Below are 13,947 nucleotides of genomic sequence, written 5' to 3' on the forward strand. Positions count from 1 at the left end.
AATAATCAATCTAAAAATTTAAACAAAATTTTTATCTTATTATTTTAATAAAGTTATATAAATCTTTTATTCGCACTTTTCATAGGTTATAACCTAATATTAAATATTAATGTTCTTTACCAAAAAAGTATCATTGTAAGCTCACTTTTCCTTGATTTTCTTAACAATAACTACTAAAATTTATGTGAGTAGGTGAACTTTCAATCAACTTTGCTCAATTGGGTCGAATATTACAACCCACGTATTTTGTCCAACTTTTACTAACCTAATATCAAGTTAGCAACCAACGGTTTACATTAATTGAGTTGTACTACTTGGAGTTGTTTGTGATTGAACTTATTAAATAGCTAAGTTATTTCTAAAAAATAAAAAGTCTAAAAAATGTTTAAGAATGTAACAAGTATTTCTTAAAATATTTTTTCAAAATATATATATATATATATATATATATATATATATATATATATATTAACTTTTTTAAAACAGTTTACGGTTTAAAATGATGAAAAAACGACAATATTATTATTTAAATTTAACTTTTTTAGCTTATAAATTGATATTATATAAAATATTGTATATAAAAATATTAAATAGTTCTAAATATATAAATGGTTAATACCATAAAAGCCATAAGTTTTACACCCCGATTCTAAATTAGCCATAAATGGATTTTTTGTTTCTAATTAGTCATTATGTATGTGTTGACTTTGGCCTCAAGCCCTGTTAGCCGGTTTTCCCGGTTTCAGCCGGTTACCCCTTTACAAATAGAGTTTTTATTTTTACTGTTAGAAAACCCATCTTCCACCTCCTACTTCTTCCTTCTCCGATTTCTTCTTCCACGCAACAACTTCTTCATGGCTAGTTCATCTACAGGGTCTACAGGGTCAATGACTTCAGAATTGCAAAATGTTCATGTCAATTTCAGGAACATAAACAACCCCATGGTTTTGTGTCGTTGTGGTGTTGAGGCTAGCTTCTCAATTTCCTAGACGGACAAGAATCCTGGAAGGAAATTTAGGGGATGCACCAGCTTCAAGGTATGTTCTTCACTCTTTGATCTAGTATAAAGTTTTGTTATGGGACTAAGGGCAAATCTGTCATAAAAATGTGCAGGATCCTTTCAGGTATTGTAAGTTCTTCATGTGGTTGGACCCACCTTTGCCTAGTGAAGATTACAAAAACCTAATGTACCAAATGCATTTAGCTCTGGTTGGTATGGCTGATGGCAATGCTCAATTGGAACAGGTGAATATGGATCAAAATAGGAGGTTGATGTTGATGATGAAGCTTATGTTCATCATGTTCATGCTATTTGCAGTGATGTTGGTAACAGGGATTGTATTGCTGGTGAAAGTGTAGGAAGTTAGGAAGTTAAGTTTAGTCTTTTGTGAAGTTGTTGATTAGGTGAAAGTTGTATTAGATGCTTATTTTGGGAATTGGGTATTACAGTCCTATGGGACAGTTGTAATAGCATCTAGAAAACACTTTGAAGGTTGTAATATGGCTACCCTTGTAATATATAGTCCTACGGGACAATTAATATGAAAAGCATTAACCAGAAATTGACAATGTACTATCCATTACAAACTGACATTGAAATTACTACAAACCACAATCTTTATAAACATAATAGCTAAATACATAAATGGAGGGTAACAATCAGAACCAAACTTCCAATTTTACAACAATGTTTACAAGCCAAAAGATGATTTCCTAAAATGACAATGTACTTACTACAAATTACAGTAAAAAGATAACATGTTGTCAACAAACTGGAAGCTTGTTACCAAAAGATGCTTTCATAAAAAAAGGCTATCAAAAGATTTCTGCCCAATTAACCCCCCATCCATAACAACATCAGTCCAATGTAATTGCTTTCTAAGTTGTTGAACCGCCTCCTTCTGGATCATGCACTGCTTTTTTCAGCTTGATCTTGATAATTCTTTCTTGGGGATTCCTTTTTCTTACCAACGGATCTTTTGTTTCTTGAATGGTCTCTTCATCAACTATACTCTCAACCAACATTTCAGATCATGAAGATGCATACAAGCACCTCGATGAAGTTAATGACATTGCTGAAGGCACTTCCCCCAGGAATAATCACCACTTGGGCACAGGTGTGTGAAGAATTTCTTAAACAATTTTGCCCACCATCCAAGGTTGTTAAACTTAAAAAGGCCATAGTTAATTTCGAGAAACAAGTGGGGGAGTCTTTATATGAGGCATGGGAGCGATATAAGGGGTTAATAAGGAATTGTCCCCAAAATGATCTTAACAAGCAACAAGAAGTCTTGATCTTCTACGATGGGGTGAACATAATGACAAGGCAACTCCTTGATTCTCAAGGACCTTTAACAAAGAAGAATATCATTGAAATAAAGGAAGTAATCGAAGAATTTTCAAAGCATTCACGGGAGTACCACAACCTTCATAATGATGGAGCAAGGGGAACCGGAAATGGTGCTTCGGAAGACATGGCGGCGGTTTTAGAAATGTTGAGTAGCATGGATTGAAGAATAACAAAGATAGACCAATCCATACACGCAATACGTATGGGTTGTGAAAATTGTAATGGGCCACATTTGACAAAAGATTGCCATTTAGACGAAAACGGGAATAGGAAAGATCAAGTTTTCTACTCAAGTGGAGACCACTATGATGAAGATTGAAGAAACCTGGAGAAATAATGGTTGTCGTATTAGGAATACAAGAAGCAAAAAGAAGAGAAATATAGACAAACCGGCCGGGGCTTTTACCAAAAGGAACAACCACAACCCGAGAAAAAATTTGACTTAGAGTCAATGCTTCATAGGTTCATGGAAGCTTCTGAAAAACATCACGATGCAGTTGATGCTACCATGAGAAATCATCAAGCATCCATTAAAAATATTGAGGCTCAACTCGGGCAATTAATTACATTAGTTAACGAGCGGTTACCTCCTAAAAATCTCGATACTAAACCACAACCACATGTCATGGCCATAACCACTGAAGAAGACATTATTTATGAGTTTTTGGAGGCCTTAGAAGAAGAAACAAAGCAGCCCAGATCACAGCTAAAGCGGACGAAAACCGAATAAAAAATTGTTGCTAAAACACCTACCTCGCGACATGAGGATTCAACCCTCACGACGTGAGCTCAGGGCAGAAAAGTTTATCTTTTGTTCAAGCTTATCAAACTCCATTACCGTTTCCTTCTCAAGACAGAGTTCAGCCGTTGGAACAAGAACATAAAAAGTTTATGCAACAAGTCAAGGGTATTCCGATCAATACTCCTTTAATTGAATCCTTAGCCAAGGTTCCCGAATATGCCAAATTTCTTCAAGAATTACTCGACACTCGCCAACAACTAGAAAAGACCTCCAAGGTAGTTCTTAGTGAGCAAAGTTCCATGGTTATTATGGAGGGGATGCCAAGGAAAATGAACGCCTTACACTTCCTTGTGAATTTAGAAATAACATGAAGACATATGCTTTAGCCGATTCTGGAGCTAGTATAAATTTAAGGCCTTATTCGTTCTACCAAAAGCTCAACCTTCCAGAATTGAAGGCTGCAGGGATGACAATTCATATGGATAATCGTTCGGTGACTCATCCTCGAGGCATAATTGAGGACTTATTGGTAAAAATTGGAAAATTTATTTTTCCACTCAACTTTGTGATGCTAGACATGAAGGAGGATGAAGATGTCCCAATTATCCTTGGACGCCCATTACTTAATACCACGCGAACCTTGGTGGATATTCGCGAGTCAAAGCTTACATTATGAGTGGGAAATGGGGAAATGAATTTTGGAGTTGAAGATGGATTCAAGAAGGATTTTGCTCAAAATGAAGTATTTTATATGGAAGAGGAAAATGAGCTTGAGGAGTTAGAAAAATTAATGGAATAAGAAATTCAAACAAGTGAACAAGTCAAGCGTACCAAGTCAAGAGCTTCAATTCCAATGGTCTTTGAGGTTTTCGCCTTTAAAACTCCAAAGTCTCCAGTGAGTGAAGAAAGGGAAGAAATTATTTTCTCAAGTGAGGATGAAGAAGAAGAAATTACACAAGACTTGAGCAAGCCGACTTTGGATGAGGAGGATATTGAAGCTCGGGAGCTACAAAAAGAAAAAGGAGAACCTAAACTTGCTGCGAAGAATAAAGAGCTGAAACCGAAACATGAGGAAGGCGATTCTAAAACGAAGAAGGAAAAATCTAAAAAAACCTACTTAAGGAGGGTGCAAGCATACAAGAAAAGGTGGAGGGACCAGAAGGTGCAAATGGAGATCATATCGCCAACCAATCCCACGTAGGGCGGCACGAAGTCTGGCTCATGACTCCATCAAAAGAAGTGCTTCTCGGGAGGCAACCCGAGCTCGGATTGCATATTTTTTATTTTTCTTTTCGTTTTTTGCATTTTTTTTAGTTTTTGCATTTCTATTAAGTTTTAGGATAAGTCAATACCATAGTTATCTTAATTTTTATAAATAGGAAAAAAAATCAAGTGTGGGGTTAAATTTAAGAGTGGTTGAATTTTTTTTAAGAAATTTAATGTTTTTGGTAAAAAAAACCTCGAAACCACGACGTGGGATTAAACCCCATGACGTCGTAAATAATTTTTGCCCGATGATATTTACACAATTTGAAACTCACGACGTGAGCCGTTAAACAACACGGGGCGACCATTTTATACCTCACTTTAAACATTTGACTATTACTTTGAACTATATTTTTCAACCACTCGTACGAACGGATAACCTATCCCTATACTTCGATTTTGTTCCAATTTTCTTCGAATTTCTCTCGATTTCGTGTTTAATCTCCGATTTCGGTAAGATCTCCACTCTCTAATCTTTTTTTATTATTATTTCTATGCATTTAGAGTTAGGGATTGTCTTGAAGTCTAAATGTCAAAATTGATTCCATATTTTGCGATTTAGATGTTGCATGTTACTTAAAAGGACTTAGAAGCATAGCCTAAGCAAACCCCAACCCTGCTTTTCGTTCGATTTTACCTATGTGATGTTCGATGCTAAGTTGTTCGTCGACTGAACTCACGACGTGGCCTTCGTGACCACGACGTGAGAACTGGGTTCACAGTTTTTGGTGATTTTCTGCTTATTATTTGATTTGTGGTTTTCGTAGTTGGGTTTGTTTGCTGGTTCTTTTGCAGGTAATATGGGTCCAAGAGTAGCTCCTTTACAGCAACAAAGGAATGTTTCAAGCCTACACCCATTTTATGAATTTCCCGATGACCTTCCACAAGAAATGTTGAATAACTACAAGAACAAGTTGGGTCGGCATTACAATCGTGAGTTTTCCCATTTTGCCAACCATAGATTGGAACAAGAAAAACGAGATTGGGAGGTTGGAGAGATTGAACCCGTATCTCACGAAGACATTTTTTGACAACAGGGCATCTTTTACATGTAACGGTTGAAGGAGTTTGTTTTCAATTAAGGAAGAGGTTTTCAAGGAATTATGTGTGGAGTTTTTCTCGACGGCTTCTTTTGAGGCAAACACGGTTGATCCTTATTATGCACATGCCTTGGTTTTTTGTCTTGGTTGTCAATATCGTAAGTGAAGCTTGGCCGAGTTTCTTAGAGAATGGACTTGTACGAACAACAAGAAACAATATCTCCCATTTTTTATAGATTTTTATGATCAGCCGCACAGGATTTCTCTCAAGACATAAATGGGTATGGCTTTTGGAAGTGTGACAACTGGCATTTCTGGTTCAATCAAAGTCAACAAGTCAGCAAAAGTCAAACAGGTCAACGAAAGTCAACTAATTAGGACATAAATTTGTGGCTTATACTTTGCTTTTAGAGTTTTCGGTTTAGGACCGAAAACACTATGATCTCGCTTTTAGAGTTCTCGGTTTAGGACCGAAAACACTTTGATCTCGGTGGTACTTGGACCGAAATCACTATGTGATTTCGGTGGGCTTAATGATGTTTTTGGTCGAGATAAAAAAAAAGTTGACTTGTGACATGAATGATGCATTTTTTCCCAACAAGAAATATTACACAACATATAACAATGCCTTTACCCAACAGATAACAATGCACACATCACTTCACCCCACCCCCCTCCCTATTACTTACGGCCGAACTCTCCCCCTCCCCATCTTCAACCTTTTCTTCATCTTCTTCATTCTTTCTCTTAAGAACAAGTTCAAAACTTCCAAGGATTATTTTTCAAGTTGGTTCTTAGAGTTTTGGTAAGTGTTTTCTCCATAATCTAGTGTTCCTACACATTTTCATACTAGTTTCATCTCATTTACACACATTATCATGTGTTAAAACCCATAGGATAATACCATCTTCAAAGAGTTTTTCAACCACCTTCAAGTGTCCTAAGGTTGAGGATCTTCACCATCACCTCTTTATCCAACCACAAACACACTCAAGGTGAGTTCATACCCCTTCATTTTCGAGTTTTTCCAAGTTTTAGGGGGGGGGGGGGAATACAAGTAAACAAATCCTATTTGGATGATCTAAAGGCTTTGCAAACTAAAAATACAAGTTATGTCACTAAAACATATTTAAGCTTAAAAATTAGCTTTTTACAGAAAAGTTGTGGTCTATTCATGGACTGTTTTACCCTACTTAAACTTCATATATTTCAAAATTGTTCCATATGCAAATAGTCAGGTCTATACCTTTTTAAGGACTACTCGCACGCGTTCATAAGATTTTTCTACAATTTATGGTGATTTTTACACAATTGTCTATCATTTCAGAACATTTTCGGACCAGTCTGTAAAAATAAACATTTTCACTCTGGTTAGGAACCACTTAAGGTCAGGGAAAAATATTATGGAGAAAGTAGACTCATTTTCTAATCTCTAAGAGTTTACGGATCCAAATTTCGACTTACGATGATTTTTCTATAATTTTTTATAAAAACATAGACAGAAAAGTCAAAAACTAGAAATTGTCTTTATCATACTAAATGTTTTTATACTTGTGTTTAGATGTAAGTTTATATGTTATAATTTTTTAAAACATCTAGACATGATAACTTACATGTATTTATATATATGATTATATAAATGGACTTAACAAAACATTTAAAATAAACTATAATTGGTATAGTTTGCGGTTCGTAAATACTACACTATCATTTTGGACAAACCATATAATTATTTAAAGGTATAAATATTTTTTACACTATGTAACCCCTATGGGATGGTAATACTTTCATTAAGGGTTTTCATTACACTAGACGTAAACCGGTTAATACAAATTTTGAGAGACATGCCTTCACTGTACCTACCAGAGTACACACTAAAGTCCTGAATTACAACCAGAATATTGGTAAGTGAATGTGACAATTGTGTATAAATCTATATGGTACTAACAACCCCGCACCCAAGCTGTTAGCTACAGTTAGATCGGCAGGTCTAGGGTGACAAATGTCTAACATTCCGATGCCTGAAGAGCGTCGTAGCAGGCCACTAATCGCTAGCACGGTTATAATAACCCACATGGGGTATGAACAATACATTTGGTTTTATGGGGCTAATATACATTCAATCAGTTTTATATAATTATAAAACTACATAATACTATTTTCCAGTACAGTGCAACCTACATTTTGGTCTTTAGGTTTAAGACATACAAGTCACTTTTAAAGAAAATATTGGATTTTCTGACAGCACACTCTATCATTTTTACAAGGAAAAGTTACCGATTTTTCTCATACAAAACTCTTATGAACTCACCAACTTAATAGTTGACACTTTTTCAAAACAACTTGTATTCTCAGGAAATCAGTAGACAGGCAACCAAAAGGGGTTTTGAGGATGGGGCATCGCAGCATCACGTCATTTACTTTAGTCTTATGTATTTGGTATCAAGTAAACAATGTTTTGGATACAATGTAAACTTCTTAATTATCAATATGATACTTTTATGGCTTTGATCACTATTATTCATTTTGTTATGATACTGTACATGAAGTCATCCACCCTCAGAAGTTTCCGTCGTTCTGGTTTGGGGGTGTGACAGGAAGACAATTGCAAATGGTGAGTTTGTTTTCGGGGTATCACAGGAAAGCCAAATCCGGTCTCCAATTCATCGTTTCATCCACCGCCTAGTGACGTTTTCGATTAATCACAAAAAACATGGTGATAAAGTAATGACTTTGAACTTGTTTTTTATATGGAGCATCATCACACCAACCGTTTGCTACAATATCCCTTACTTTCTGGCGCAATATTTGGCAAGCAAGGCGGTAACGTCACGGGCTGGGAGCCCAATCGCGGGAGGGCATTTAGTAACCCGATTGGCAAATCCGTATGGAGTGTTCGTGCCAAGAGTGATGTGTACTCTAACATGCATCAAGGGTACCGATCTTACAATGGGTTACTTGGAAGTTATGAATATAGTGGTTAATATGGGTACGCATTGGAGCATTGTAGGTGATAATGTGGGGGAATAATTTGATCAACCCGGAAGAACAATCGAGACAAAGAGGACGAAGGAACGTGAGAGGGAGAGGTGAGAGAGGTCAACCGGTGCAACAAAATACATCCATGGGAGGAGGACCATCTCGTGATGAGATGATGGTCGGGTATTTTGGCAGAATGAGCATGAGCATGAATTGGATAGGTGGTACTATGGAGAACATGATTCAACATGTTAACATTGAGCAACCACCTAATTTGGGAAATCAATACCCTATTTGTCCTGGAGCGAGTATTGGTCGTGACAAGGGGATAGCACTGGAGCAAGAGACGACGAAGATGAAGAATAATATTTATCCTTTTTATTTTTAGTTATTTTATTTTCTTGGTTATTTTGGTGTGTTTTATTTCGTGTGTTTTTATTTTTATTTTGTATGTTTTAAAACTTGTAACCAAATTGTGTGATGTTTGTTTTCTACGTTCCACCAAATGTTTGTTTTGGCCACAAAATTATTAGAGTATCGATAGAAGAAAGAAAAAAAAAGACAAGAGAAAACGAGAGAAGCCGTTTGTTTTAGAGAAAATAGTTGAAGCCCATAATTTTTGATTGGTGTGGGATGAATTTCGTGTGCAAAGAGAGATTAAAGAAAAGAGAGGGTTCCAGAAAAATAAGAGTCTTAAAAGAGTCTTAATCCATTAAGGGATCAATGTCATCATATTTGGAAAAGAATACTTTTTGCAAATCTGCAACCTGTGAAGACCCAGTTTTCACGACATGAGCCTTTATTCCTCACATCGTGAGCTCGATGCCATCACGTTTTCAATATCAGATTATACCATACTCACGTCGTGAGCTTCACTACTCACGTCATGAGTGGTTAAATATGACATTTTACTCTACTCTTTCAACCTTACACTGTGGCGTATGCTTTCCCACATTGAGATGCTTTGCTTTGAAGATCTTATGCACCACACTTTTGAAGATGCAAGTTTCTGATTCACATCTTTCCGGCATATTCACGCGTATCAATGAAGTCCAAGTTCCAGTCACATACTCAAGGTGTTCAAGTTTTCCACACACGTTCAGAATTCGATCTTGCCACTACTACCCCAGGGGAGTCTGTTCCTTTTTCTCCATTTTTATTATTTGTAGTTTTATGCATACAATGAGAGCATTGTATGAAATAAGTGTGGGTAGGGGGTCGAAAAAGGAAAATTAAAACTGCTAGAAAATTTAAAATTTTAAAATTTTAAAAGTAGATTTGAAATAATAATCTAAAAATTAAATCTAGTGATAATTAAAAACTTAAGCTGCTAGTGTTGCGTGGGATGATCCAATGCGAGCTCAAATGTTTAACCGAGCCAACATATGTTATAGTATATTTGTGGCTTCCCAAGTCCTCGTGAAAAGTCATGAGATATGAAAGATAATCCGGTAGTTTATATGGCATAATAAGTTTTGCAGCGTGTACCTGAAATCTATCCAGGAGAGCTTATGTAGTCATTGCACTTTGACTAATACCTTTAACCAATAAATTTTGAAGTTAAGCTCCCTTGCTTAAGCATGTAGGATTTGAGTGAAGAAAGTGAGTTATATAAAATAAAAGAGAGAGAGAGAGAGAGAGAGAGAGAGAGAGAGAGAAAGTTGCAAAAAAGTTGTAAGAATTTTGGAGCTATCAATGTATGAAGATCAAAATACCAAAATTCTGAAGAAATCCAAAAAGTTGAAGATGCCAAAAATAAACAAAACTGTGGTGAATTCGAAGAAATCAAAGGGAAAATATCAAAGAATAGATGAATTTAAAAGAGCCCCATTGTGGTATCAAAGTTGTAATTCTTTCTAAATCATATGTATGCTTGGGTAGCTTAACCAAAAATACCTTGAGGTTAAGAAAGATTTCTGAGGATGGATCCGGAGGGCTGCAAAAACCAGTGTCGTATAAACTAAGGGGTGAAGGTTCATTAGGATTGTGAGTATTTAGGATTGGGAAGTTTTTAGGAACCTTACACACAAATATGCGCATTGAGGTCTTGGTATAATGGTTGAGTTCAAAATGGATTGTCTTATGTGATATTGGTGATGAAAATTAACTTTAAAAAAATGCTTGGGGGCAAGCAAAAGATAAGTGTGGGGTATTTTGATATTGTCATATTTATACACATTTTTAGGCAATATTTTAATACATTTTATGTAATATTTTGGTTAATTGCAAAGATATGGGATGCTTATTGAATTAATTTACATTTTGTAGCCAATAAGGACACTCTTGAAGAATAAGGACCATAAGAGACAAGCATTGGAACTTTGGAGGATTGGAGCTTAAAAGAAGAAGATTTCAGCTGAAAAACCAAACTCACGACGTGATAGATCAATGCTCACGACGTGAGGAGGGAACTTTTAGAAGATTAGTATGCGGAGGCCAGAATCCTTATACGATACGGATAAAAACCAAGCTCACAACGTGAGATCGGTCTCCCATTAATCCAGTAAGGTTGCATAATTCGTAGCCTTGTCATTTGTTGGTTTTTTTTGTCACCTTTAAAAATCCCTCACATACTCTTGTCTGACAAGAAATTCTTCATAACATAACTCCAATATGTATAGTTCTTGCCATCGAGTTGGGTACTAATAGACTGAAGAGAATCATCTTTGGGGGGCGTATTTCCAATAGCAGTTAAACAAAAATAACAAAAACAAACAGCAACTACGAATAGCAACAACAACAATCAAGATCTCGAAATCAACAAAATCAAACAAATCATACCAAGCAAAATACAGAAACAAAGCATGAAATCGATCCGCACAATGTCGTGCGTGCTACAACTCACCCCCAAAAAACAAAAATACAAATGACTAACCGAGCTTTGATACCATGTGAACTAACAAGTAAAACACATAGAACGGCTAGGGTTTCGTATTATTATCAAATGAAAAGTACAATTACAATGAAAGGGAAATACGTAATTTATAGACTAGCTAATTAGGGTTTTCTAGCTAATGGACCAACATAATACCCAATACAAAATAAAGCCCAAATTTTCAAACAGAGTTGGCTATTAGGCAATAGATATACATTCAAATATTGTAGTTATCATATAGAATATTATCCTATAGTTATCGGGATTTCCATTGTATTGTTTTTATATAAATTGATTCATGAATGAGAAAGAGGCATTGATTAATTCCAACTAACAGTAATACATTCATCTTTAATGTGATTGTTGTACCCTTAAGACATACCATATACGATTCATTCCAACTAACAGTAGGCCTCAATCTTGTATTTTCTTGTTGTAATTGATTTGTATCATATTCCGTTTATTAATTCAATTATAACATTTCCATTTGTTCATATTATTGTTGTAATTCTAATTATTTACTTTAGTTATAAGGCCAGGGGAAGTGGTCACCACCAACCCACCACCGAAAAAGCGTTGTCATCTCTGCGTTACGTCAGCTTCACCACCAACCCACTAGACATTGGAAATGGTTACCACTCCACGATTTTCTTTTATTTATTTTTTACTTTTTTATGATTAAATTAAATATAAACATAATAAAATATTTTACATTAATTGAAACCACATTACATTAATTACAAAACATAGAAAATTAAACCTAAAAAAAATAATAAAGCTAAATTACTATAAAAAAAACAAAAAAAAAACATAGAAAATTAAACCTAAATTACTAAAAAAACATAAAAAAAAACATAGAAAATTAAACATAAATTACTAAAAAATCATAGAAAATTAAACATAAATTACTAAAAAAACGTTAAAAAAAACATAGAAAGCTAAACCTAAATTACTAAAAAAAATAGAATCTAGTTGCGATATTTGTCGAGAACTTCTTGTTGAAATTTTAAAAACGCCTTTAAATTTTCCGGGTTAAGATTCGGTTGCGGCACCGTGATTAAAATTTGAAGATCGGGGAGTGCCATTTTTCGCGGACGAGCTTCCTCCCTTGATTCAAATTTTCTTTCTAAAATACTTAGAGTTTTGTCTATTTTCTCCGCTAGTACGTCTTCGTTGGTTGATTTTCCGCTTGAAGACCCCCCTTTTCTGTCTTTGTCCCTTCCCGATACTCGACGAAGACCTCCCCCTTGGTGGAGTTGAACTCATCATTGAGGTCGAGTCTAACACCAATGTCCGACTCGGATGTTCTTGCCCTTTTTTTGGAGCCGGTAGTAGATCTCGAATGTGCCGTCTCTGGATAAAGGACCCATTTTGGACCCTTACGACAAACTTCCCACACTTTTTGGTTGGTGAATGGTTTACCATTGTTGGTAATTTTGTATTGGTACAACGCGGTTGATAAAATATTGAAATCATTGCTACCACTTCTATACATATTTTTAAAATAAGTCGTTAAATTTGGTGCAAGTCGCTCGAAGGTCACGCTATTTTGTATTGACCAAGTTGTATGTCTAGTTCGTTTGCCTTCCTAATAACGTGTGGAAGTGGTCTAAAATACGATTCCAAAAACTTTGACCCGTTTGCGCGTTGCCAACATCCCCGTCTTGTGATATGAAAATCCAAGCTTTTGTTAAAGTTTCCTCCTCCTCTTCGGTCCATTGCGTACTTTTCTTTTTCCTTGGATCTTTTAATTTTTTTTTTGCCTTCTACGACTTCGTTGTGTTTCTTCAACCCGTTCCTCGCCGTCGTCATTGTCGAGGTTTATAGGTTGAGATTGAGATAATGAAACTTGAGATGATGGTGAAGGCTGTTGACGTTGAAAAGTTTGAGGTTGAAATTGCGGAGAATGTTGTTGTTGAAAGGCTTAAAATTGGGGTTGATTGAATTGTGGTGGTTGTTGTTGTTGGTAGTAGTGTGGGTGGTATGAAAGATTGGTGAATAGAGGTTGTTGTTGGATTGGAGATATTATCAATTGTATGTAACTACGATTTGCTAATGGATCATTTGAAGTGTTTGGGGTGGATGGGGTATTTTGATTTGGATCCATAAAAATATATGAGGAAAGAGTGTCTTTTGTTGAATATGTGTGTTTGTGTTGAAAGAGTGTGTGTTTTAGTTTGAAATGTAAAATGAATATATATATATATATATATATATATATATATATATATATATAGAGAGAGAGAGAGAGAGAGTAAAATTTATTAATAATTGAATGATTTTTTTAAAATATTAAACTGTCGAAATGTCCCAGCCTCCCTCCCCCAACAGTCAAAATGAGATGTCGAATCAAATCATCCATCTTCGCTCTCACGCTACAGAGCACCGGCCTGGGGGCGGTGTTCACGCGTCTTGGGAGGTTCCACGTCAGCATCTCACGCGTCTTCCTTCTACCACTTCGGGTAGCCTAACACTTGGCAAGTAGTGATATTATACCATCGAGGCACAAAGCAACCTATTTCAACAAACCAATCAGTATATATTCGGTAAGTTAGACGTTACAAACCATTAACATTTCCATTTTGTAAGAGTTGAAATGCTTTTTTTTTTTTTTTTTTGTAGTTCACGATTCAATGTGAAGTTCTAGTAGAACATGACTTTGCACAATAAATTCATTAAGAGTTGTAATATTACG

General features: G+C 35.6%; 1 non-coding gene across 1 annotated transcript; it reads right to left on the reverse strand.

Moving 5' to 3' along the window:
* Positions 1-2,165: 2,165 nt before the first annotated feature.
* LOC145110417 (small nucleolar RNA R71) lies at positions 2,166-2,272 on the reverse strand. Its single transcript, XR_013709796.1, has one exon. It is a non-coding gene; the product is annotated as a small nucleolar RNA R71 (small nucleolar RNA).
* Positions 2,273-13,947: the final 11,675 nt, after the last annotated feature.

The sequence above is a fragment of the Lactuca virosa genome, chromosome 4, assembly GCF_052849685.1.
Source record: "Lactuca virosa cultivar CGN04683 chromosome 4, Lactuca_virosa_CGN04683_v6, whole genome shotgun sequence".
NCBI classification, from domain to species: Eukaryota; Viridiplantae; Streptophyta; class Magnoliopsida; order Asterales; family Asteraceae; genus Lactuca; species Lactuca virosa.